At 47.6% G+C, this 25,267-nt stretch overlaps 1 protein-coding gene across 4 annotated transcripts in view; it reads left to right on the top strand.

Moving 5' to 3' along the window:
- Window positions 1-25,267, top strand: part of POU6F1 (POU class 6 homeobox 1) — a 92,324-nt gene that overhangs the window by 5,768 nt on the left and 61,289 nt on the right. For 2 of the 4 annotated variants that reach the window (XM_075591620.1, XM_075591621.1), the window contains one exon: window positions 5,224-5,299. The exons of the other annotated variants lie outside the window; for them this stretch is intronic. The gene's annotated coding sequence lies outside the window, so the exon portion shown is untranslated. The remainder of the gene's footprint in view (window positions 1-5,223; window positions 5,300-25,267) is intronic. 4 annotated transcript variants of the gene reach the window in all.

Genomic DNA, 25,267 nt, shown 5'->3' with positions numbered 1-25,267 from the left:
TTTGAAATAATATTTAATGGTATCAGATAGAAAACATAATCTTTAAACCTAAATTGGTGCTTTAGCATAGCAGCTCACTCATAAGAACCATAGGGTTATACCCTTACTGCAACTAAATAGTGCATCTATCTATCAGACTAGGGATAGTAACACCCCACAATACACTCAAACCTAAGTATGTGAGGATAAGCCTGTGGTTATAATCCAGATAGTGTCAAAGAATACTGCGTTTCAATAATAATCTACAAGTGATAAAACAATATTCTGGGAATCAAAATTCTGCAGAAAATCCTCATAGAATTTATAGAGGCAGTGATAGTGTGTTCACTGTGTTATTGTTCTGCAACTAATTTATCCCCAGATGCCATAAAAAGTGCAACAAATTAAATAAGAGTGGCAAACGCAACATTCGTAACAAACGTGAAGCTGGTAATGATCACCCTCCTTAAAGCTGCAGTTCAGTCAATATCCTGCATGTGTGTTTTTTTTAATAAATCAGTTCTGTAGTAAGAAAAAATACTTTTAGCATTTTCTGTTTTTAAAAAAACAACTTTGAAAGACCAATTTTCTTGTATTCTATTTTAACAGCCATTTGCTAAGGCACTGCCCCTTCATGTCCTGTCACAAGCCCTGGCACACCCCTTTGTCAGCCCTGCCCTCCCTCTAGCACATGTCAGTGCAGGAGTGCTCATGAATATTCATGAGCTTCCACTGACTGACAGAAGCAAATAAAAACATATGCCAGCTCTAATTATGTCACCAAATTTCACCTATCAATACATGGAGAACGAATTGACCTGCAGCTATACAGTTCTTTAGGTAATTAGAGATTGCACACATGAAACTATTGAAGTAAAAAAAAAAAAAAAAAAAAAAAAGACTGAACTGCAGCTTTAAATACGAGTGACAGTGCTCGTGATTGAAGAGAAGTATTGTATTTGTTCTAGTCTCTCTGCTAGTGGCTGCCTCTGTGGGCCCACAACTTTATTAGCTTGCTAGACTCTATAATCAGATACTGAAATTGTTCCCGGAGTTGTTATTGTTTGACAACAACTTGCATTGAAATCGCGCCACTAAATAGATCAGGGGAGCGCAATTTCCCTTCGCCCCCCTACTAGCTGTTCCCCTCTCTCAGCGCACCCCCCCCCCCCTCTTACCTCGGCTCTGGAGTCCGAGTCATGACGGCACATGGCGACGTATCTCCGGAGCCAAGGTAAGTGCAGTTTACAGAGGCCTTCACGCTTCCCAGGCACTTAATTTAAGTGCCTTCAGGAAGCGCGCGGGGCCTCTGTTAACCCCGCGCCCCCCGCAGACAATCTCGCGCCCCCATTTGCGCACTGCTGAGATTATTACATTATTATTACAATTAAGTATTCTTTGACACTATCTGGATTATAACCACATATTTATCCTCATAGACTACACAACCTTAGGTTTGAGTCCATTGTGGGGTGTTACTATCCTTAGTCTGACAGATGCCCTATTTAGTTGCAGTAAGGGTATTAACCCTATGGTGCTTATGAGTGAGCTGCTATGCTAAAGCGCGAATTTAGGTTTTAAAGATTTGTTTTCTATCTGATACTATTAAATATTATTTCAAATTAGTGGAGATGTGGACTACCTAACAGGGACTCCATCTCTTATGCGTATTTGTTGTTACGAATCTTCAATTTACCGTGAAGGTTGAGTGCATAACGGAGGGATCTCTTTTAGTTTATATCTCATACTGTATATTATCCCTAATTTCACCCCTGTAGTATACTACACTGTTATGCTGAGCAGGGGCCACTCTTTCTTTTCTATTAATATCAAGCTTCCCTGTGCTATTCCCGCACTGAATTTACAGAAATATTATGCTGCTCTGACTCAATTAAAAGGTTCATTAAAAAAAGACCCATTTATAATGTACTTTCTGACAGTTGGGAGGAGGGTGCACTACGAGACTGCGGTAGTTTTCACCTCGTTTCCATGGAACAGGTCATCTGGAGCTTCGTGTAAAAAAAAAATTAAAAAAAGTGGCAATGATAGACATTTACTTCTTGAGAAAACATAATTCTGTGATGCATATCTTTGTTAATTTAGTTATTAAAATAAATGATCTAAAATATACAATGATTTGTACATTGCAAAGATTTATGGGTTATAAACGAATAAATAAACCTTACCACATTGGACTAGTATTTATTTATAAAATGTTTTACCAGGAAGTAATGCATTGAGAATTACCTCTCGTTTTCAAGTATGTCCTGGGCACAGAGTTATGATAACAAATACATGGTTACAAATACATAGTTACAATAAGTGAACAGGGTTATGCATTATATTCAAGACATTGCATGCACAGTTAAAGATAATATATATTATAGGCGTATGTAACAGTTACAGACCAGATTAAAATGTGAGACAACTTTAGTTTTGAAAGAACTTGGCTGCGTGTAGTGCCGGCGACGTTGACGTGACTGGTGCGGGCTGAGAGAGTCTCCGGTAGATTGTTCTAGTTTTGGGGTGCACAGTAAGAGAAGGATGAGTGGCCAGATACTTTGATGAGCCTTGGGACCATGAACAGTCTTTTGGAGTCTGATCTCGGATGATAAGTGCTGCATGTGGTAGGGGTGAGGAGCTTGTTCAGATAGATGGGTAGCTTGCCCAGAAAGTATTTGAGGGTGAGACAGGAGAGGTGAACTTTGCACCTAGACTCAAGTGATGACCAATCTAGTTCTTTGAGATTTTGCAGTGATTTGTGTTGTAGTAGGAGGACAAAACGGCATATTGAATTGCAGAGGGTATCAAGTTTGCTAAGGTGGGTTTGAGGTGCCGCGCCATATACTATGTCCCCATAGTCTATAATTGTCATTAGCATCTGCTGTGCAATGCGCTTACTGACCAGCAGCCTTAGGGAGGATTTGTTCCTGTAAAGCAGGGGTGCGCAAACTTTCTATGCTGCGCCCCCTCTGCCTGCTAGCCCCTGTGCTCGCCCCTGTGCTGCCCCCCCCACCTTACCTAATATCCAGCGTCAAATGACCCGCGGGTCATGTTACGTCAAGTGACCCCCACCGCGTCATTTGATGCTGCATTGCCATGGCGAAGCGTCCTGAAGATAAGGTAGGAGACGTCCGTGCCTCCCTAGAATAATCTTGCAGTATAAAGTACACCTAGTTTGGCATAGGTTTTGGATGTCAGGGTATAAATGTGCAATCCAAATGTTAGTCAAACCACATGCCCAAATATTTAAAACTAGTAACAGGGGCTAGGATGGTATTAGAGTTGGTTCTGATCTGGAGCATGTTCATTGGAAGCTTTAAAAATGTAGCCTTGGACCCAAATACCATTGTTACAGTCTTGTTAGTGTTTAAAAACAGTTTGTTTTGGGAAATCCAATTTTCAAGGTTTAAAAAGTCAGATTGAAGTATGTGTTCAAAGTCAGAAAGGCTAGGGCTGTGTGCATTTCAAACATAAAGAATTTATTGTGCCATAGAACACACAATGTTTCGGCCTGCTGACCTTTCTCAAGTGAAGTGGCATGAGAAAGGCCAGCAGCCGAAATGTTGTGTGTTCTAGGGCACTGTAAGAGATGTGTGCAGAGGTGCATTTAAAGCTGCAGTTCAGTCAATATCCTGCATGTTTGTTTTTTTTAATAAATCAGTTCTGTAGTAAGAAAAAATACTTTTAGCATTTTCTGTTTTTAAAAAAACAACTTTGAAAGACCAATTTTCTTGTATTCTATTTTAACAGCCATTTGCTAAGGCACTGCCCCTTCTTGTCCTATCACAAGCTCTGGCACACCCCTTTGTCAGCCCTGCCCTCCCTCTAGCACTTGTCAATGCAGCAGTGCTCATGAATATTCATGAGCTTCCACTGCCAGTCAAGCAGATTATAAACAAATGCCAGCTTTTAATATGTCACCAAATTTCGACCTATCAATACATGGAAAACGAATTGACCTGCAGCTATACTGTTCTTTAGGTAATTAGAGATTGCACACATAAAACTATTGAAGTAAAAAAATAAATGTAAAAAAAAAAAAAAAAAAGACTGAACTGCAGCTTTAATGGAGACCGATTAGGGGGAAATTATATCTTGGCTTTATTGCGCCTGTTCCTTTATAACAAGGGAAAAACATACAAAAACAAACAAAATAAAGGCCTAAGCGTTGAAATGGCAGCCATGATCAGCATCTTCTATCTCTGCTTCATCAGGCTGCGTCCACGTGCGCGGCTTTCAATTTGACTTTCGAGCACAGAGGAGAGTCAAATGACCCTTCTCTGACCAATGACAACCCAACAGTGAATACATTGTATATAATACATATGCAGGAATCGAACCCATGACCCTTCATATGCTAATAGCAATTCTCTAGCTGCTACATCACAGGGTTGGTATGATGAATATGACTCTATAAGCACACTTTACATCTACTCTCCGTGTCCAGGTATAGAAGTCTTGTCCCCTTGTCTTGCTGTCAGCATACAGTCCTTTTGTATCATCAAGACATCATATTTTCCTCAGGTCAGCCCAGTTGTGGCCTGAGGAAATCTCTGCAGTCCTCTTTCTCCTTATGTCAGCCCTAATGTGAGGTTAGGAATCTCTCTCCTGTTTCTCACATCATGCTTTTTCTAAGAGTCCTAATCAGCCAGGTGGAGTCTGGCTGTGCAATTAACCAGCATAGGACATACTTGAAAACGAGAAATAACTCTCAATGTGTTATTTCCTGGTAAAACATTTTATAAATAAATAAATACAAATTTAGAGACCGTTTCTCTCAAACAGTGATAAGTCCCTGTTACAGGCACAATACATTTTTTGAAATCCGTGTGTGCTTGTCCATCAATTACATTGGAAAAAATTCTTGACATTTCCCATTCTCCTTCACTCGCTTTTGGATTTGACCATGGCTTTTACCACACAATTTTCTTGCCCCTGTGCTAATACTCCAGACACCAAAGCAAATAAATAAGCTCTGTGGACAAAGCATTGTTAGAGCATGATAAAAAAAAAAAAAAGTACAATATCTGCCATTAAACATTTATACCACCCTGCATTTCATTTTTGTAAACAAATATTTAAAAAAAAAAAAAGAAGACCCTTTGAATTTCCTTTTGTCCATCCTTCCGATTGTAAATACAAGTGCAGCTATTTTTACTCTGCAATCCTTCTGTAAAAACCTGCACGCAGACCAGACATGACTTTATGGGTTTCTTTGTGTCATTTTCTTATTATTCTTAGACAACCTAGTCTGCACAACCATGGAAGTCTTCTACAGCATTAGCAATTCTCTCAACCTAATGAGCTTTCACATACAGTAAGTAGCTGGCTGTAAAGAAAAACCTTGTACCCTTGTACTGTACAAATTTGTAAAAATTGTTCCCTTGTACTGTCCACCTTTCATTCTTGTTACATAGCTTGATGTAAAGTAATTCACTCATTTCATAACTAATTATTGATCTAAAAACTTTTTCACCTGGGTCTTGTTTTTCATTTACATTTTGAAAGCTAACAACAAATATAAAACAACCATGGTAGACAATGATACAGTACTGAAACATATTTTGTATTTGTTCCAAAGTTTTTTATTTATTATTTATTTAGTGATACTACATCCTAAACCTATTCAGAGTAGTTAACATACTTTGGTAAAACAGTAAGAGCAGATGCAGAAAGCTGCAACACCTCTTTAAAAGTCGCAGTTGAACTATTTTGGAGCTAGTTAAATTGGTAGGGTGAAGAAGTTCTATCAAGGCTACCATGGTAGAGTGTCAATTATCAACTGATTTACCCATAATCGATTTAATTAACATTTAAATTTGCCGGCCATGATAGAAACAGCAAGAATAACTCCCCCAAAAGGGATGAAAATAAAAATAAATAATTTGGAAACTAATAAAGAGAATGGTTGCTTCAAATGTGTTGTATCAGAAGGACACGAACTACATGCAGTGCCAAAACACCAATTCCTACATTAGGTAACATTTGTAACACGTACGTCACACTTTGAATTGGTCACATCCTAGTCCAGTGGTTTTTAATGTGTTCTGTCAAAACACAAATTATTATTTTTTCATATTTTATCATAATTTCAATGAACATATATCTATTTATACATATGTATCACCCCAACGAGAAATCTCGAGGAAGGACACAGCACACAGTTGTAGATGAAATAAAAGGTACTGTATGTACACTATTATAGTCCAAAATTGAAACTGTATCAGTCCAATAAGAGACCTTCATCAGGGTTGTGTATGTATATATATATATATATATATAGTGCAGAATAAATGAGTTCTTCAGTATTAGGTGATACCTTTTTTATTGGACTAACAATTTATGTCATAGGACAAGCTTTCGAGAGTTCTCCTCTCTTCTTCAATACTGATTATTGCTTGACCTGAAGAAGAGAGGAGAACTCTCGAAAGCTTGGCCTATGACATAAATTGTTAGTCCAATAAAAAAGGTATCACCTAATACTGAAGAACTCATTTATTCTGCACTATCGCAACTGGACTAACACGGCTATTTTCTGCTTTATATATATATATATATATATATATATATATATATATATATATATATATATATATATATATATATATATATATATATAAAATCAAAAAATAAATAGATGATACCGTTCTGTGGCTAACGAAATGCTTTTATTTGTGCGAGCTTTCGAGATACACTGATCTCTTCTTCCGGCGGAAGAAGAGATCAGTGTATCTCGAAAGCTCGCACAAATAAAAGCATTTCGTTAGCCACAGAACGGTATCATCTATTTATTTTTTGATTATTGAAGCTCGGCTAACACGGTACTGATACCTCTACATGAATATATATATATATATATATATATATATATATATATATATATATATATATATTGTGTGTGTGTGTATGTGTGTGTATATATATATATATATATATATATATATATATATAACCCTGATGAAGGTCTCTTATTGGACTTATACGGTTTCAATTTTAGACTATAAAAGTGTACATACAGTACCTTTTATTTCACCTACAACTGTGTGCTGTGTCCTTCCTCGAGATTTCTCGTTGGGGTGATGTATAGTATACTATATTATAGATATGCAAAAGTGTATTTGAAAAAAAGCAGCCACATATAAATCTCCTTGGTGGGACACCTGGTTTCCTGTTATTTTTGTTGAACAAGCACCTATTTCTTTGGAGCCTTTGAAGTGCCTGCTGTTATCTTTATATATATATGTGTATATATGTGTATATGTGTATATATATATATATATATATATATATATATATATATATATATATATATATATATATATACACTGTACAAACACGCGTTTGTATGGATTTATATACAGTACATATTTATTTATAGAATTTGGAATTGGTAACATTCTACGTACATGTGATACGTTGCCAGGTGTTCTGCACAATACATTTGTAAGGGATTCTACGGAAGCACAGTGCATTCTTAAAGAGTTCTGTAGTTCTTACAAGAATAAAATCTATTGTCCTAGTCAGAAGTGAGTACTGTATGTGTAGTGTAAAAAGAAAAATATTTTGCCAGCCACAATATGTAGAATACATGCAACATTATTTCCCCCCTTAATATCAACCAAAGGTGTTTTGAAATTAACAAAAAATACACCTGCATATATTTCTACACTGACACATTGTGTTTGTTTGCATTATCTAGGACCGATAAAAGATGTCACTTGTGTATAAATGTTGTGTACAATAATTCACGTGTACAATTGTTTCGCTGCCAATTTTACTAACTTTTGTGCCTCTCTTTTTCTTGTTTATTCTCCTCCTTTTTAACGTATGCTAAAACAGCTCTATTTTCCACTTCATCTTCCTTTTCTTCTCTGTCATTTACCAGGCAGAAAACTGAACTTATCCATAGTAGTACTTTATGTGAGTAAGTGCAGTTTTTGAACCCTAAATATACTGGTGACCTGAGTCCCATGTAAACTGTTCTAGAGGAGGTCAATAAACAAGTTGCCATACTGTACATCAACTGGATTGTTGTTAGACTGGGCCACTTTTCAGCCTGGTTCAGAAGTTATCTGTAGTAAAAATATGTAGTAAAAGTTTAGCACTAATCAACAGAGCCGTAAAGACACCCTATACATCATGACAAACAACTACTTTATTTAGGCTAATAGACTTTTAATACCATTCAAACAGTGAAATTGAGCAGACTATAAATACATATATATTTAATATGCGAAAAACAGCATATCCCTGTAGGATGTAGATAAACGCCTTGGAGACCGGATGAGCAACACACAGCCCTGTGTTATGTAAAGAGACCAATTAGAGTGAAAGTCTTTCAGGCAGGCATTTCCTAATATCATGCAGTAAAGTCTTATGATACCTCCAAGGTTTCAGTTAGGAAGCATCTCAAAAGAGTTTGCAAGCATCATTTCATCTCACTTCGTCTCTCAGCTGCAATTAGCAGGACTTATATACTTTTGGCCAGATGGCAGTGTTCAGCTCCCTCTGAAAGAACAGACGAATTGCTGAATAAAAGAGCAAAGTTGACAAATTAATATCCAATTTTCTGCTTAATGTAGTCTGTACCAAGTGACCCTCAATCTTTAAGGACAGGGGCAATGTAAGGAGGTAAGCGTATAATATGGGTTGTATCCTTGAGCAGGTATTTTTGCATTCTGCAGGATACACTGCGTATTGGAGTCACGTTAGACGTAGCGATTATTAGTGATAATCAGGGCTCATCAAATGCACTGGCCCGGGGTGAGTGCATTTTGCCCGCTGGCGAGTCTTACCTGTGGTGGCGGAAGCGGCGTCTCTCGGCATTCTCCTGCTTCCCTGTAACTTGCGACTGTCTCCTCTGTAGCTCCTGTGAAAATGGCTTTCGGCGCCACTTTGCCATGACAACGGGACACTACCTGACGTCACACGGCGTCAGGTTGCTATGACAACTGGACACCACGTGACGTATTGACGTCACGTAGCGTCCCATTGTTATGGCAATGTGGCGTCATTTGACGCCGCACAGCCATTTTCACAGGAGTTACAGGGGAGACGGTCGCAAGTTGCAGGAGATGCCGCACCCCGCCGCTGCAAAGACTCCGTGAGGGGAGTGATAGAGTTTTTTTGCGGGGCGAGTGAATTTTTGTTTTGGGCGAGTGGGTTTTATTACAATTTGTTGAGCCCTGCTGGTAATCATTGACAAACTGTGTCGCTTGACACCATTTACAACAACATGCACTAACCCATTTACAGTTTATTGGTAAATTAAAACAGATTTTCTACTACGTTTTAGGATGGGATATATTCAGGTGGTTAATGAATAAGAAAGTTGTATATTTGGGGAGTGTGTCTGTAGACGGACGTTCACAGAGGTACACAATTGGAGGCTTTTATAAGGTGAAATTATAATAAGGCTTTATTGTGCCTTTTCCTTTTTATCAGGAAATCATCCAAACACAGGGGGAAGAACAAAGCTTCTATTCACTTGGGAGTATTTCTAGTGAAATCCTATGCAATTAATTCACATCTCCGTTAGTTAAGCATTTCTCCCAGCCCCAAACATATAGCATGAAATAAGCAGATATAAGCAGTCTCTTAATTATGAAAGTCTTATCTGTTTCTTGCTGTAGAGTAAGCTTTTCTGCTCTCCTGGAACCGCACCCATGCGTGCACAGAAAATATCAGCATCCAGGTTTAGAAGTCTTATTTGGTGTCTTGCAATCAGCTATGCTGGGCAGAGCTCAAGACCGGTCAGCTCCAGAGATGTGTGTTCTCTTGGTCAGTCTCTCCTGGGAGTCTCAAGAACACTCCTCTGTATCTCCAAAGGTCAGCTCTCAGTCAGAGCTAAGGAGTCACTTCCTGTCTCAACAGACAGGCTTTTGTAAGCAATCAGGCAGATGGTGTTTATTAATTGACTACCAGCAGTTAACCATCACACTGCCAGATTAAAGGCACATTACTTGAACAGGGATTACTCCCCTGTTACATACCTCCCCTGTTTGTGGGAAGCTCGGGCTTGCCACGGCCAAAGCCCATCCTTCCACTCTCATTCTAGATATCTCAGTGACTTGAATGAGAGTGGATGGAGGAAGAGAACCCTCAGTCTTGTTGGGATTGGAGCCCTTTCTCCAGTTTATTCGTGTCTCCTCCTGAAGGTGTTTGAGATCAGCACCCCTCAGTCGCTCGAGGAGGACTTTCTCCAAGTATAGTCTTTTTTTCTACGTGCGCGGTCATGAGATTTCCCTCGCGTCGGGTGCTCATTTATTGTAGGCATACTGTATGGCAGCAGTTGCAGAGCGTTTAAAAACCGCCCTTTTCCCACTCAATGGGGTTGCTAGTTCAGCCCCTTTTAGATTAAGTTGCAATTCCACACCCACTTCCAGAGTATGTCCCATCTTTTCAGCTTCATCAGCTAAGGATTCTTCTGGTTTTAATTCAGCACGTGTACCTTCTTTTGTTGCCTGCTGGGTGGCTGAAGGTTTTGCTAGTGCTTGTTTAGGTGGTTCAAATTTTGCAACCTTGTCTTTCAGATAAGCGGTATTCCCAGCTCTCACTGTACCCTTGTCTTCATGGGTTTTTGAGGCTGTGGGATACTGACGCTTAGTCAGGGTCAATACTTGTCCTTGTAGGACTGTAATCTTATCCGCGAGAGATCCCTGTTTTTTGAGTGCGTCTTGCAAGTCTCTTCTCAGGGAATTTATCTGCATGCTTTGCTTTCTCTGAGCCTGCCTCCACATTTTTATTGCATTGTGGAGCACTATGAACTTTTTTGCTTGGGCCACAGTTCCTTGTTTCAGTTTCTGGACCTTCTTGTGCTCCCTTTTGTGCCGCGTCACCTGAGTTGTAAGCTTGGCTTTTAGCTATGCTTTGGTGATGCTCAGGGTAGCCTTCAGTTTCTCATGCTGCTTTGTGGGGACATACTGGGTCATCAGACGTTCCTGCAGCACTTGAATTCCTTTAGCAGCCTGCAGCTTTTCTTCCTGCAGCGTTTGCTGCTTCTCCTCAACATACTGGAGGTGTGTACGCAGACCTTGCAGTTGGTTCTGCAGTCGGTGCTCTGCTTCAAACTTTTCCTTGACTTCTTCTGTCAACTGAAAATTTTCTTCTTTCAGTTTTAAGTTCTCTTTTTAATCTTGAATTTTCTCTTTTTTCAGTCTCTGTATTCTTCAGGGCTTCTTTGCAATCCTCCTTCCATTTACGCACATCTGCTTTGAGAATGACACTCTCCTGGCGTGAGACTTCCTTCTCTAGGTTGAGGGTCTAAAGCTCCTTCTGAGAGACTTTGAGATCTGTATCAAGATTACCAATAGTTTCTTTAGCAATGTCCAGCTCCTCGGTGAGACTGTAGTTCCTTTCTGGAAACTTCCAGGTCTGTGCGGCAGCTGTTGGTCTCATGATGTGAGGCATCAAGCTCTATACGAAGAGTGTGAACCTCTTGCTGGAAGACTGTCATCTGCTTCAGTGCCTCCTCATACTTCCGCTTTAGCGTAGCCACCATTTTATCCGATTGGCTCTGCTTTTCATCCATGGCGGAAATAGTAGCCTTTGCAGTATCTAGCTCAGTCTTGAGATCCTCCAATTCGGTCTTGGCCGCAGAGTAAATTGCGAGCACAGTCTTCTGTAAAAAGTGGTGCAAAATCAGCACCACTCGTGGGTCACCATCTGTATTCACTGCTTCAGCGAAACTTTTGAAAACAACAAACCCCTATTTCAATGACCATATTACACTTTGTGATAGGCAAAATAAGGTTTAGCTACTTCAGCAGTCTCTTCTGGGTTTTTGTAAGTTTCAGTGCAGTGTGTATCCCTTTAACTCTGATCTCTGCTGCATGAGGTTTTTTTTTTTTTTTTTTTACGTTTCTCAGATTGTTTGTAGGCAAAAAGCATAAAAAAAAATTTCACATAAAAATCTCCGGTCCTTTTTAACTACAAGGACACTTCTTGTCCCACCTCGGACACCATATGTAGACGGACGTTCACAGAGGTACACAATTGGAGGCTTTTATAAGGTGAAATTATAATAAGGCTTTATTTTGCCTTTTCATTTTTATCAGGAAATCATCCAAACACAGGGGGAGGAACAAAGCTTCTATTCACTTGGGAGTATTTCTAGTGAAATCATATGCAATTAATTCACATCTCCGTTAGTTAAGCATTTATCCCAGCCCCAAACATATAGCATGAAATAAGCAGATATAAGCAGTCTCTTAATTATGAAAGTCTTATCTGTTTCTTGCTGTAGAGTAAGCTTCTCTGCTCTCCTGGAACCGCACCCGTGCGTGCACAGAAAATATCAGCATCCAGGTTTAGAAGTCTTATTTGGTGTCTTGCAATCAGCTATGCTGGGCAGAGCTCAAGACCGGTCAGCTCCAGAGATGTGTGTTCTCTTGGTCAGTCTCTCCTGGGAGTCTCAAGAACACTCCTCTGTATCTCCAAAGGTCAGCTCTCAGTCAGAGCTAAGGAGTCACTTCCTGTCTCAACAGACAGGCTTTTGTAAGCAATCAGGCAGGTGGTGTTTATTAATTGACTACCAGCAATTAACCACCACACTGCCAGATTAAAGGCACATTACTTGAACAGGGATTACTCTCCTGTTACAGTGTCATAATCAACTTTACTGCAATGGTCCAGTATGATTTCTGGCATTAATAGTAGAAAAATGTTAATAGTTTAGTGCAAGGGGGCGCAAGATTATGTAGGGGGGGCGCGGGCTGCTTGCAGGAAACCTGGGGGTGGGCAGAGCTGTGCACGGGTGGCCAGAAGCTCCGTGCTGCTGCTTCTATGTGTCTGTGTCTTGCAGAGGGGGCGGGGCTTCTCTCTGCACACAGACAGCCCCTCCTTCTCTTCCTGTCTGCTTCCCGCACCAGTTTTCAGCAGCATGGGGGGTTGGGGGATCAGAGCATGTCGCCCCCCCCAGGAGAAAGTGTGTGTGTGTGTATTTGAGTGTGTGTGTGGGGGGGGATTGAGTTTGTGTATGTGTGGGGGATTGAGTTTGTGTGTGTGGGGGGGATTGTGTGTGTGGGGGGGGGGATTGTGTGTGTGTGTGGGGGGGGATTGTCTGTGTGTGGGGGGATTGTGTGTGTGTGGGGGGGGGATTGTGTGTGTGGGGGGGGATTGTGTGTGTGGGGGAGGATTGAGTTTTTGTGTGGGGGGGATTGTGTGTGTGGGGGGGATTGTGTGTGTGTGTGGGGGGATTGAGTTTGTGTGTGTGGGGGGGGGATTGAGTTTGTGTGTGTGTGTGTGGGGGATTGTGTGTGGGGGGGGGATTGTGTGTGTGTGGGGGGGATTGAGTGTGTGTGTGGGGGAATTGAGTGTGTGTGGGGGGGATTGTGTGTGTGTGGGGGGTGGGATTGTGTGTGGGGGGGATTGAGTGTGTGTGGGGGGTGGATTGTGTGTGTGTGGGGGGGATTGAGTTCGTGTGTGTGTGTGGGGGGGGATTGTGTGTGTGGGGGGGGATTGTGTGTGTGGGGGGGGATTGAGTGTGTGTGGGGGGGATTGAGTGTGTGTGGGGGGGGATTGTGTGTGTGGGGGGGGATTGAGTGTGTGTGTGGGGGGATTGAGTGTGTGTGTGGGGGCGGGTTGTGTGGGGATTGAGTTTGTGTGTGTGTGGGCGGGGGGTTGAGTTTGTGTGTGTGGGGGGGGATTGTGTGTGTGTGTGGGGATTGAGTTTGTGTGTGTGTGGGGGGGATTGTGTGTGTGTGGGAGGGGGATTGAGTGTGTGTGTGTGGGGGGGTGGGGGGATTGTGTGTGTGGTAATTTGAGTGTGTGGGGATTGAGTTTGTGTGTGGGGGGGGGATTGAGTGTGTGTGGGATTGAGTGTGTGTGGGGATTGAGTGTGTGTGTGTGGGGGGGGGGATTGAGTGTGTGTGTGTTTGGGGGATTGAGTGTGTGTGTGTGTGTGTGTGTGTGTGTGGGGATTGAGTGTGTGTGTGTGGGGATTGAGTGTGTGTGTGTGTGAGGATTGTGTGTGTGTGTGTGTGGGGGTGGGGATTGAGTGTGAGTGTGTGGGGATTGAGTGTGTGTGTGTGTGGGGGGGGATTGAGTGTGTTTGGAGGGGGGTATGAGTGTATGTGGTGAGTGTGTGTGGTGATTGATTGAGTGTATGTGGTGTGTGTGTGTGATGATTGAGTGTATGTGGTGTGTGTGTGTGTGTGTTGATTGAGTGTATGTGGTGATTGATTGAGAGAGTGTGTGTTGTAATGCAGTGGTGCGCAAACTGGGGGGGCAACGAGGCGCAAGATTATTTAGGGGGGCGCAGGCGGCGTGCGACGAAAACTGGGTGCGCGGGCCGGCAGACGCTGTGCGCGAGGGGCGGCCAAGAAGATGTGCACGGGCGGGCAGCCGAAGATGTGTGCGGGTGGCTGAACAGGATAGTGCAGGTGGCGGCAACGTGATGGTGTGTGAGCGCACGCGCAGGGGCTTCGGAGGTACGGTGAGGAGCACGGTGAAGTCAAACGCCCCTCCTTCGGTGTCTGCCCTGCAATAGCGCTGTGTTCCTGCTCTCCTCCGCTGACAACCTGCTTCGCTGCGATCTTCTGCAAGTGAAAGGGTAGGCTGCCACTATAACAATCATACTATGAATGTACAGAAATAATGTAAAAAAACTGTGAAAACACAACATTGAAAACGGGAAAAAATAAATAATACTGTAGGTAGGAGTTTGGATGACAATGGGGATAGCAAGACAAAAAGCAGGGAGGGGAAGGAAGAAAAAAGAGGGGGGGGGAGAGGGAAGTGAGGTAGCAAAGAGGTGGATGAATGCCCCCCCAAAGGATTGCCTTTGTGCATGTACGCTCTCCCAAGCTTGGCGCTTGGGGAGACAAACAAAATTGACTTTGATGTGCGCTCAGCAGCAGTCAATACACACACACAGCCACACACAGACACACAAAAAGACACACACACAAATAGCCCCGATCCATGCTTGCAAAATTATGCAGGATATCCTGTGCTCATGCTTGGAGTTGGTGATGTCACCGCTCTCAGCGGCAGCGTGGACGCAGCCTAATTTTGCAAGCGCGAGCTGTTGAAATATGTAAGTATTTAAACATATTTGGATTTATATTGTATACCGTTTAATAAAGGTTTTTTGTTTTTTTCATGTGATTTTGATTACATCAGGCAGGGGGGGCCCGAGAAATTTTATGGATGAAAAGGGGGGCTCGGCATAAAAAGTTTGCTCACCCCTGGTTTAGTGAACAGCACACATGTGACTTGTGTATGTGATAAGGGTTAATACATCTAGCTATCTACCTGACTCGCTTATCTCTCTGCAGGATCCCTAAAAGTATCAATATCTCCCCCTAAAATTGACACATAATACACCTCAATTTGATGCCACCATCAAGAATAGTTTAAGGGCTTACCTTAAGGTCCTAAAATATGTAATTTAACATACATCCCAATGTAGCAAAATATGTCCTAAAATACTGTTAATCTCTTCAAAAAGCGTTAGATTAATTTATAGCCCAAAGACAGTACTTATTCAAATTTAGGTTTAATTTACAAAAATAGTACAGTGCTTGGTTACAGAAAAGGAATGCTACAACAAACATACAATATAGAAATGGAGACAGTTTCATGAAGTAAACAGGGACATAAAACACAAAAATGAAATACGTTCCCACATAACAATATCAGTTCCCTCTAATAGATGATAGAGATTGGAATGAGAATTCACGTATTTAAGTAATAATCCCTGAAGAATAGGGCATTACTGGCCAATAATGCCCTGGCTGGAAGAGTTGAATGCCCTGTTCTGAGGGGATTATTACTATTATAGGCTAAATGTAGACTTTCTTTTCATAAATAATAGACACTTTTGTATAGTTATATATATTTTTTTATTAAAATAAAATGGTAAATACATGAATCCACCTCTATATACTCTTACACTGCAGCTATCTATATCCACACACTGCCGCCCCCTCTGTGTACACACACAACACACACACACACAACACAGCACCTCTACACACACACACAGCAGATCTACACACACACACACAAACTGCTGCCACACACACACACACACACAGCACACACAACACATCACCTCTACACACAAGCACACCACACACACAACACAGCACCTCTACACACACACACAGACACACACACACACACACACAACACATCAGCTCTACACACACAACACAGCAGCTCTACACACACACACACAACACAGCAGCTCCACACACACACACACACAACACAGCAGCTCCACACACACACAACAGCTCTACACACACACACACACACACACACACACACACATACACACACACACACACACACACACACACACACACACACACACACACACACACACACACAGCAGCTCTATACACACACAACACAGCAGCTCCACACACACACAAGAGCTCTACACACACACACACACACACACACACACACACACACACACACACACACACACACAGCAGCTCTATACACACACACAGCAGCTCTACACACACACACACACACACAGCAGCTCTACACACACACACTCACAACACAGCAGCTCTACACACACACACTCACAACACAGCAGCTCCACACACACACAAGAGCTCTACACACACACACACACACACACACACACACACACACCAGCTCTACACACACAAACTCTGCTGCTACACACACATTCTACACCCATAAACACGTCCAACTCGGCCTTCTTACGCGCAGTGGCTGCGTGGCAGCAGTGGCTGCAGCAGCTTCCTTCTGCGCCTCCTCTTCTAGGCACTCTCTCTAGTTTTATGGCTGCCTCTGAGTGTATGCGGCCCTTGCGTGTGCAGCCTCTGTGGTAGCTTGTGCCGTGGTAGCGTTTGCGCTAGACACATTAGATTGCGCTGATTTTGCTGACCTTGTGGAATGCACAAGAGGTCCTTTCTCCTACTTTCGGCTTCCTTGATAACGGTCTGCACGTGACGGTCGCGTGCCAAATCAATATTATTCTGTAAGTCTCACTCTTGCAGACTTTCACCCGTATTGGTCCTTTTCAAGTAGGTACTGTACTGTATGTCTCTGACAGGACTCGGTAGCTTGTATGGTCTGACCTTTAATTGAGTTATGGCCTGTACGAGCGGCTTTTCATAATTGCCAGTGTTTGCAATGTTAATCATTTCAAGTCCAATTTGTTCCCAGGCCTTCTCTAACTTGTTATGGTATGCTTCAATGTCGGCCTCATACTTTTTGCGGGCCTTGTATAAGTGTGGCTGTCCGCTTAGACCTTGTGCGTCTCCTGTGTCTGTTGCGGTTTTGTAGCGGTCTCAGTCGTTGCTGTCATGCGTGATGTCTGGTGAGGGTCTGCGTTTTGCCATGCTACAGGTGTCTATAGGCCTTGGCCAGTGTGTGTGGCATGCAGTCTGTTACCTGTGTCAGCGATGTACGACTCAGATGGTGCCAGTTGGTGTCCTGCAGCGGTCAGCGTAGCGGTAGCTGTACATACAGGTTTCCGTGGCTTTCACCCGTGTCCTGGCAGATGTCCGGAGCATGGCCCTTGGTAGCCCTAGCCGTGGGGACATAGCGTAGGGTTAGGTCTGGTTTGCTGTACCTTGCTTTGTAGCTGTGCAGAGCTGCAGGGCTTGCAGACTCTGTGAAGCTGTGACAGCTGCTGTGTAGAAGGCAGGAACTTTGCTAGTCTGTGTAGCTGCAGCTGCAGCCTGTGTAGATGCAGGGGCTCTGCTGTCTGAAGCTTTCGGCAGCTGTGTCTCCTGTAGGGCCTTAGGCCGCGCTTATAGTGACGGTGACGCAACATCGCCCTAAAAACAAATGCATTTCCGCCGCCGCCGTGTGCGCTTATAGTGCGCGCGGCGGAGACAATGCGACGGAGCAACGTCGGCGTCACGATAAAAATGGTAGCCGGCAAAATTTGATTTTTCAAGGGCTGTCGCCTCATGTGACAGCCCTAGAACCAATCAAATGTCAGGAAACCGGCGCCGCCGCCGCCCAGCGAAATATAACTTTCGCCTGTGGCGACGGCTGACGTCACCCGTCTTGTCGCCATCGACGACACTATAAGCGCGGCCTTAGGCTGAGTCCCCGCTGGCGCTGACCGCGGTTACCTGTTTAACTCTTAATCCTCCCGTCTGTGCTCACGTGGCGCGCCCGCGCTCATCCGCAGGAACGCACACTCTCCCAAGCTTGGTGCTTGGGGAGACAAGGGAAAGAGTCTTCCGAGCACAGAGCAGGGTCACATGACCCTGCCCTGACCAATGGGGATAGAGAGGCAGTATAGTCTGAGCAGAGAGAGGTGGAAGCGGGGGCTGAGCAGAGAGGTGGAAGCGGGGGGGCTGAGCAGAGAGAGGTGTAAGCGGGGGGGCTGAGCAGAGAGAGGTGTAAGCGGGGGGGCTGAGCAGAGAGAAGTGTAAGCGGGGGGGCTGAGCAGAGAGAGGTGGAAGCGGGGGGGCTGAGCAGAGAGAGGTGGAAGCGGGGGGCTGAGCAGAGAGAAGTGTAAGCGGGGGGCTGAGCAGAAAGAGTTGGAAGCGGGGGGGCTGAGTAGAGAGAGGTGGAAGCGGGGGGGCTGAGCAGAGAGAGGTGGAAGCGGGGGGGGGGCTGAGCAGAGAGAGGTGGAAGCGGGGGGGGGCTGAGCAGAGAGAGGTGGAAGCGGGGGCTGAGCAGAGAGAGGTGGAAGCGGGGGGCTGAGCAGAGAGAGGTGGAAGCAGGGGGCTGAGCAGAGAGAGGTGGAAGCGGGGGGCTGAGCAGAGAGAGGTGGAAGCGGGGGGCTGAGCAGAGAGGTGGAAGCGGGGGGCTGAGCAGAGAGAGGTGGAAGCGGGGGGTTGAGCAGAGAGAGGTGGAAGCGGGGGCTGTGCAGAGAGAGGTGGAAGCGGGGGGCTGAGCAGAGAGAGGTGGAAGCGGGGGGGTTGAGCAGAGAGAGGTGGAAGCGGGGGAGCTGAGCAGGGAGAGGTGGAAGCTGGGGGGGCTGAGCAGAGAGAGGTGGAAGCTGGGGGGGCTGAGCAGAGAGAGGTGGAAGCGGGGGCTGAGCAGAGAGAGGTGGAAGCGGGGGGCTGAGCTGAGAGGTGGAAGCGAGGGGGCTGAGCAGAGAGAGGTGGAAGCGGGGGGGCTGAGCAGAGAGAGGTGGAAGCGGGGGTTCTGAGCAGAGAGAGGTGGAAGCGGGGGGGCTGAGCAGAGAGAGGTGGAAGCGGAGGGCTGAGCTGAGAGGTGTAAGTGGGGGGCTGAGCAGAGAGGTGTAAGCGGGGGGGCTGAGCAGAGAGAGGTGGAAGTGGGGGGGGCTGAGCAGAGAGAGGTGGAAGCGGGGGGGCTGAGTAGAGAGAGGTGGAAGCGGGGGCCTGAGCAGAGAGAGGTGGAAGCGGGGGGCTGAGCAGAGAGAGGTGGAAGCGGGGGGGCTGAGTAGAGAGAGGTGGAAGCGGTGGGGCTGAGCAGAGAGAGGTGGAAGCGGGGGGGGCTGAGCAGAGAGAGATGGAAGCAGGGGGGCTGAGCAGAGGGAGGTGGAAGCAGGGGGAGCTGAGCGGAGAGGTGGAAGCAGGGGGGCTGAGCAGAGGGAGGTGGAAGCGGGGGGCTGAGCGGAGAGAGGTGGAAGCGGGGGGTTGAGTAGAGAGAGGTGGAAGCTGGGGGGGCTGAGCAGAGAGAGGTGGAAGCCGGGGGCTGAGCAGAGAGGTGGAAGCGGGGGGCTGAGCAGAGAGAGGTGGAAGCGGGGGGCTGAGCAGAGAGAGTTGGAAGCGGGGCTGTGCAGAGAGAGGTGGAAGCGGGGGAGCTGAGCAGAGAGAGGTGGAAGCTGGGGGGGCTGAGCAGAGAGGTGGAAGCTGGGGGGGCTGAGCAGAGAGAGGTGGAAGCGGGGGCTGAGCTGAGAGAGGTGGAAGCGGGGGGCTGAGCAGAGAGAGGTGGAAGCGGGGGGGCTGAGCAGAGAGAGGTGGAAGCGGGGGCGCTGAGCAGAGAGAGGTGGAAGCGGGGGGCTGAGCTGAGAGAGGTGTAAGTGGGGGGCTGAGCAGAGAGGTGTAAGCGGGGGGGCTGAGCAGAGAGAGGTGGAAGCGGGGGGGGGGCTGAGCTGAGAGAGGTGGAAGCGGGGGGCTGAGCAGAGAGAAGTGTAAGCGGGGGGGCTGAGCAGAGAGAGGTGGAAGCGGGGGGGCTGAGTAGAGAGAGGTGGAAGCGGTGGTGCTGAGCAGAGAGAGGTGGAAGATGGGGGGGGCTGAGCGGAGAGAGGTGGAAGCAGGGGGGCTGAGCAGAGGGAGGTGGAAGCAGGGGGAGCTGAGCGGAGAGGTGGAAGCAGGGGGCTGAGCAGAGGGAGGTGGAAGCGGGGGGCTGAGCGGAGAGAGGTGGAAGCGGGGGGTTGAGTAGAGAGAGGTGGAAGCTGGGGGGCTGAGCAGATAGAGGTGGAAGCGGGCGGCTGAGCGGAGAGAGGTGGAAGCGGGGGGTTGAGTAGAGAGAGGTGGAAGCTGGGGAGGCTGAGCAGAGAGAGGTGGAAGCGGGGGGGGCTGAGCAGAGAGAGGTGGAAGCGGGGGGGGGCTGAGCAGAGAGGTGGAAGCGGGGGCTGAGCAGAGAGAGGTGGAAGCGGGGGGCTGAGCAGAGAGAGGTGGAAGCGGGGGGCTGAGCAGAGAGAGGTGGAAGCGGGGGGCTGAGCAGAGAGAGGTGGAAGCGGGGGGCTGAGCAGAGAGAGGTGGAAGCGGGGGGCTGAGCAGAGAGAGGTGGGAGCGGGGGGCTGAGCAGAGAGAGGTGGAAGTGGGGGGCTGAGCAGAGAGAGGTGGAAGCTGGAGGGCTGAGCAGAGAGGTGGAAGCGGGGGGGCTGAGTAGAGAGAGGTGGAAGCGGGGGGGCTGAGCAGAGAGAGGTGGAAGCAGGGGGGGCGGAGCGGAGAGAGGTGTAAGCAGGGGGGCTGAGCAGAGGGAGGTGGAAGCGGGGGCTGTGCAGAGAGAGGTGGAAGTGGGGGTTGAGTAGAGAGAGGTGGAAGCTGGGGGGGCTGAGCAGAGAGAGGTGGAAGCGGGGGGGGGGGGCTGAGCAGAGAGAGGTGGAAGCGGGGGGGGGGGGCTGAGCAGAGAGAGGTGGAAGCGGGGGCTGAGCAGAGAGAGGTGGAAGCAGGGGGGGCGGAGCGGAGAGAGGTGGAAGCAGGGGGGCTGAGCAGAGGGAGGTGGAAGCGGGGGATGTGTAGAGAGAGGTGGAAGTGGGGGGTTGAGTAGAGAGAGGTGGAAGCTGGGGGGGCTGAGCAGAGAGAGGTGGAAGCGGGGAGCTGAGCAGAGAGAGGTGGAAGCGGGGGGCTGAGCAGAGAAAGGTGGAAGCGGGGGGCTGAGCAGAGAGAAGTGGAAGCGGGGGGGCTGAGCGGAGAGAGGTGGAAGCGGGGGGGCTGAGCGGAGAGAGGTGGAAGCAGGGGGCTGAGCAGAGAGAGGTGGAATCGGGGGTTGAGCAGAGAGAGGTGGAAGCGGGGGCTGAGCAGAGAGAGGTGGAAGCAGGGGGGGGCTGAGCAGAGGGAGGTGGAAGCAGGGGGCTGAGCAGAGAGAGGTGGAAGCAGGGGGCTGAGCAGAGAGAGGTGGAAGCGGGGGCTGAGCAGAGAGAGGTGGAAGCGGGGGGCTGAGCAGAGAGAGGTGGAAGCGGGGGGCTGAGCAGAGAGGTGGAAGCGGGGGGGCTGAGTAGAGAGAGGTGGAAGCGGGGGGGCTGAGCAGAGAGAGGTGGAAGCATGGGGCTGAGCAGAGAGGTGGAAGCGGGGGGGCTGAGTAGAGAGAGGTGGAAGCGGGGGGGGCTGAGCAGAGAGAGGTGGAAGCGGGGGGCTGAGCAGAGAGGTGGAAGCGGGGGGGCTGAGCAGAGAGAGGTGGAAGCGGGGAGGGCTGAGTAGAGAGAGGTGGAAGCGGGGGGGGCTGAGCGGAGAGAGGTGGAAGCGGGGGGCTGAGCAGAGAGAGGTGGAAGCGGGGGGCTGAGCAGAGAGGTGGAAGCGAGGGGGCTGAGTAGAGAGGTGGAAGCGGGGGGCTGAGCAGAGAGAGGTGGAAGTGGGGGCTGAGCAGAGAGAGGTGGAAACGGGGGGGGCTGAGCAGAGAGGTGGAAGCGGGGGGCTGAGCAGAGAGGTGGAAGCGGGGGGGCTGAGCAGAGAGGTGGAAGCGGGGGGCTGAGCAGAGAGGTGGAAGCGGGGGAGGCTGAGCGGAGAGAGGTGGAAGCGGGGGGCTGAGCAGAGAGAGGTGGAAGCGGGGGGGGCTGAGCGGAGAGAGGTGGAAGCGGGGGGGCTGAGCAGAGAGAGGTGGAAGCGGGGGGCTGAGCAGAGAGGTGGAAGCGAGGGGGCTGAGTAGAGAGAGGTGGAAGCGGGGGGCTGAGCAGAGAGAGGTGGAAACGGGGGGGCTGAGCAGAGAGGTGGAAGCGGGGGGCTGAGCAGAGAGGTGGAAGCGGGGGAGGCTGAGCGGAGAGAGGTGGAAGCGGGGGGCTGAGCAGAGAGAGGTGGAAGCGGGGGGGGCTGAGCGGAGAGAGGTGGAAGCGGGGGGGCTGAGCAGAGAGAGGTGGAAGCGGGGGGCTGAGCAGAGAGAGATGGAAGCGGGGGCTGAGCAGAGAGGTGGAAGCGGGGGGTTGAGTAGAGAGATGGAAGCGGGGGGCTGAGCAGAGAGAGGTGGAAGCAGGGGGGCTGAGCAGAGAGAGGTGGAACGGGGGGGCTGAGCAGAGAGAGGTGGAAGCGGGGGGTTGAGCAGAGAGAGGTGGATGCGGGGGCTTAGCAGAGAGAGGTGGAAGCGGGGGGTTGAGCAGAGAGAGGTGGAAGCGGGGGGGCTGAGTAGAGAGAGGTGGAAGCGGGGGGGCTGAGTAGAGAGAGGTGGAAGCGGGGGGGCTGAGCAGAGAGAGGTGGAAGCAGGGGGTTGAGCAGAGAGAGGTGGAAGCAGGGGGGCTGAGCAGAGAGAGGTGGAAGCGGGGGGCTGAGCAGAGAGAGGTGGAAGCAGGGGGCTGAGTAGAGGGAGGTGGAAGCGGGGGGCTGAGCAGAGAGAGGTGGAAGCGGGGGGGGGCTGAGCAGGGAGAGGTGGAAGCGGGGGGGGCTGAGCAGGGAGAGGTGGAAGCGGGGGGGGGGGCTGAGCAGGGAGAGGTGGAAGAGGGGGGGGGGGGGGCTGAGCAGGGAGAGGTGGAAGCACAGGCTCCGGTGTTACAAAGTGTTTTATTGGCGAGACTCTGCTCTGGGTCACTAGGCATTGTAAGACACACACACTCCAGCCAATGACACGCCTCCTCCCTTCATAGCCACGCCCCCCGCTCCTGCTCTAAAATTATTGCAGGACAGCAGAACGCTCATGCTTTAAGTGTTGGTGATGTCACGACTCTCAAGCATGAGCGCGGTCAGCGCCAGCGGGGACTCAGCCTTAATTCACTGTTCTGACTCCTGCACACTAGTGGTAGACGGCTAGTGGTAGAGACAGGCAGTTTAACTAACTCCCTTTAGATGCACACCGAGTCCTTCTTTCTTTCTGTTCTTTTATTGTAAAACAAACAATAACAACAAATGAGGGGACCAGTGGGTAAGTGACATATGTGGGGGAATTAAGATAATTCTACCAGGAGATGAGGTACAGGCTGCTCCTAATAGCTGCTGGCTCCAAAAGGAAGCACACTTTCCTGTGCAGACAGGAATAAGCAGAGGACTGGTTAACTCTCAAAATATAGCAAGGGGGTAAAGCCAAACCAAGAGAGTTTTACGCAGAGGTGGGTTGCCAAGGCAACAGGCAGGGAGCAATGGGGGGAAAGCAGCATTTGTATCAACAATGTTGCAACATAAGCTAAGCTTATATCACCTGCGCGACCAAGCGCCTCCAAGCGCATAGCTTCGCACACTCCTGCAGCCCCAACAATCTGTGAATTTGGCTGCTGCAGATTGGGGAGGCGATCTGGAGGCATGGCGGAGGCGTCACGAAGCTGGTTCGCCCTCATTGGCTGAACCTCTCACGTGACGTGGCCGTCACGCGACCGCGCTTCAAAAGACATTTTTTTGTCTCTTCAAATCGCTATCACGCCGTCGTGCACGCGCGCACACGGAGCAGGCTCATGGGCATTAGGCTACTTGGGGTTCCTTCCTCAGCGCTATAGGAGGTTTATCCACACAGACTTCATATCTGATTGGGAGATACCAGATCAACCTTTCAGGCAGCTCAAGGGCTACCTTACCAACTCTGTATCACAGGTTATATTGTATCACTGTATATTGTTTGCACGAGCGCTATTCACACTTATTTTTTCACTACTTGAGGTTGGCGCGCAAGGGCCATCGTGCGCTATACAATCTCAGCCTTGACTGGGGAGTGCTGACAGCCCGAGTGCAGAGAAATACACAATCCTGTTCCAGGACAGTGGCAATGGCTTATTATCCAGATCTTCTTCCTCCTTCAAAATGTAACTGCGATTTGAGGGGAGGGGGGGGTTATTAATTAAAGTCTCCCAGCTGCAAAACTGAAAGCAAAACCTGTGCACAAATACTGGACCAGAGTTACCAAATAAAATAAAAATCCCATTGATTTCAGTGTTTTCCTCGATAAATCTGATCTTGTTTTATTGCTCAACGTTTGTGTTCCAATGACAATGTCATTGATGTGTGACTCTTGGCTTTGCCCAGCAAGAACATAAATGTAAAAAAAAATGGAAGTCTCTAGGATCGGTGAGATCTCCACCTAAAATATCTTAATTTTCATAATAAAATAATGTCATGATTGCAGCAAGGCCTCTGTTTACTGATCACTATCCTGCAGATATTCAACCCATGATAGAGTTAATGCGAGTCGTTTACCAAATTAATGTACTTTAGATTTGATGTTGTTAGCTAACCAGAAAACAATGTGGAAATGGTTTCACAGTTTATTAATGGCTCAGCGCTGCAAAATTTGGTACCACAAAAAAAAAAGATTTAATATCCCAACAAGGAAGCTTTGGTGAATGACTTTCTATAGAATTGGGGGAAGGAAGGTTCCAATTCATACCATATTTTTTTAACATTTTTGTGCAAAATTATTTACCTGTCTTAAAACGTTATTTTGGCTCTGCAAGACTCTTTTATCTGTTCTCTGTTACCCTCTGTTATCCCTTGGCATGGATAGATTGCCTGAGCCTTAAATCGCATTTTATATCTACCATTTAAGAATTGAATGTAATTTGGGTTCATAATTGGTCACAGAACGTGATACCTTGTATAAACGCCCATCTGCAACTCCCAACAGCCAGGCAATACAACAGTGCTTCTAAACACATGATGAGCTGTTAATGATGTATTCAGCCCTGTTCCTGTACTTTAGGTTCTGCCTAAAAGCGCAAGAAGCAGTCAATGAAAGATTTTAGTTCCTCCGCATTCTGTGTCTTGTGATTTCCCAGGAGCCAAGGCTG

This window comes from Ascaphus truei, chromosome 3 (assembly GCF_040206685.1).
Source record: "Ascaphus truei isolate aAscTru1 chromosome 3, aAscTru1.hap1, whole genome shotgun sequence".
NCBI classification, from domain to species: domain Eukaryota; kingdom Metazoa; phylum Chordata; class Amphibia; order Anura; family Ascaphidae; genus Ascaphus; species Ascaphus truei.
The sequence above is the reverse complement of the archived record's forward strand: the minus strand, read 5'-3'. Positions and strand labels throughout refer to the sequence as shown.